General features: G+C 35.3%; 1 pseudogene across 1 annotated transcript in view; it reads left to right on the top strand.

Moving 5' to 3' along the window:
• LOC101570101 overlaps positions 1 to 1,692 on the top strand; it is a 4,872-nt pseudogene extending 3,180 nt beyond the window's left edge. Inside the window, exon 2 of the transcript XR_001117343.1 lies at positions 1,621 to 1,692. The product of XR_001117343.1 is annotated as a protein max pseudogene (transcript). The remainder of the gene's footprint in view (positions 1 to 1,620) is intronic.
• The last annotated feature ends 297 nt before the right edge of the window (positions 1,693 to 1,989 follow it).

The raw sequence follows: 1,989 nt of genomic DNA, 5'->3' as shown, positions 1-1,989 counted from the left end.
TAGGCCTCATTTATTTGTCATTCTCCTACTCTGTTCCTGGCATTTGCTGATTTCTAGTGTATACTCTACTCTGTAGTCTCTGTCTGTGTTTGATTCCATTCCGTGGAAATAAAAAGTATGTTGTACATACTGCTGAAGAATTGTCTTGCAAGTTAAGGCTTCCCCTTTTACTATAAGACTATAAATAAAAACTTATTTTATCCTTAAAAAAAAAATGAAAGAAGGAAAATGATATATTTTGGCATATATACAGAATAGTTTGGATAATTGTACCCTAGATTTCTTCTGGCCTATTTTTTTTCATTTATGTATTTGGTACAGGGTCTCACTACACAGCTCGGGCTCATAGTGATCTTCCTGTGTTCAGCCTCTCCACTGCTGGGATTACAGGCATGTGCCACCACTGGCTCAGTGGCTCAGCACACGCGGGGCAGGGCTGGCGCACTTGACAAAGCAGGCACTTAGTCTGCTGAACTATCACATAGGCCCTCTTCTGGTCTTTTCAAAGAAGCAGTTAACGCTCAAAAGTTTTTTTTTCTTTTTCTTTATCTTTTTTTCTTTTGAATTTCCTACAGCTTTTTGGTTATTGTTTTGTTTTGTTCATTCTTTAAAAGAATCTTCCACATTTATATCTAGTAGCCTGACCAACTAATTTGAAGATAGCATCATGTAATACAGCAATCAGTGTTGAATTCTTATTAATTTGTTTAGTGAAATTTTCTATTGTTTCTAATGCTGTCATTTTTTCTGTCATGATTTTGTATTCTTGTATTCTTTAAAAAATAAAAAAGTGTACTGCTAGGAAAAAAATTTGACAGATAATTTTGCAAGGTACATCAATCTGTGTTGGAAGTGGCTTTCTTTCACCTTCCTGAAACACTTCACTCCAAGGTCTTCTTGGCTTCATCGTCTCTGTTGAGAAATCTGCCATGATGCTGATGGGCTTTCCATTAGAAGTGATCTGTTCCTTTTCTCTAATAGCTTTTAATATTCTGTTCTTTCCTTGAATTTCTGAAATCTTCATTAGTATGTTTTTGGATGTAGATTTATTTTGGTTATGACTACTTGTAGTTCTATATGTCTCACTTTAAATGTATGTCAGCTTATTTCCCCATGGTTGGGAAATTTTCTACTACTCTGTCTGCAAATAGGTTCTTCATGTCCTTTATGTTGACTCCTGACATTTCTTTGATACCCATCAGCCATGCTGTGTTTCATTGCATCATCTTGCGGCTGTTGAATTGTTATTTCCTGATTCCTTATTATTTTTAAGAGATCTTTTCTTTTACGCTCAGTAGCTACAATGCTGTCTTCAAGATCTGAACGTCTATCTTCAGTTTTGTTCAAGGGGTTTTGCCATCTTTTAATTAAATTCTTAATTTCTTGGATATCTGTTTGAATCTGCATTCCAATTCTTTCCTGTATTGTTCAATCAATGTTTCCATCATTTTTCAACGCTCTTCCAATTTTTATCTATGTCTTCTTTAGATGCCTTGAGCAATTCCTTTGTGATTGTTACCATTTGGGTTTTTCCCTCAGAGATTATTTCTGATCTGATTTTTTCTATACCCTGATGAGGTTGTTTCTTTAATTCAGTAACTGTCTTTTCACAAATTTCAGGTGAGTGACTTGACTTCCAAGCTCTTCGCTGTTTATCAGGGCTCAGAAGCAATGATTGATGTTGGGGCTTGAGTCTTCAAAGCTACTGAGATAACGGGGGTTGAGGCAGGCTTGATATCCTATTTACAAACACCATTAGAACAAATCATTCTATTCATTAAGAGAATGCAACTATATATATCTATCCCAACCACTTTGAATGCACAGATACAAAATCGACATTCATCTGTATCCCCTTTTTTTGTTAAGTTCCGTTATTTAAATATTATAGATGTGTAAACTCAGCAAAATATTCTAAAAGAGTCCAGTATCCCATAATAGTATCGGGTCTTCCGCTTATATGGCAATGTCAGATATTGTTGACGTGAG

Source organism: Octodon degus, unplaced genomic scaffold (assembly GCF_000260255.1).
Source record: "Octodon degus isolate 3935 unplaced genomic scaffold, OctDeg1.0 scaffold00181, whole genome shotgun sequence".
NCBI classification, from domain to species: domain Eukaryota; kingdom Metazoa; phylum Chordata; class Mammalia; order Rodentia; family Octodontidae; genus Octodon; species Octodon degus.
The sequence above is the reverse complement of the archived record's forward strand: the minus strand, read 5'-3'. Positions and strand labels throughout refer to the sequence as shown.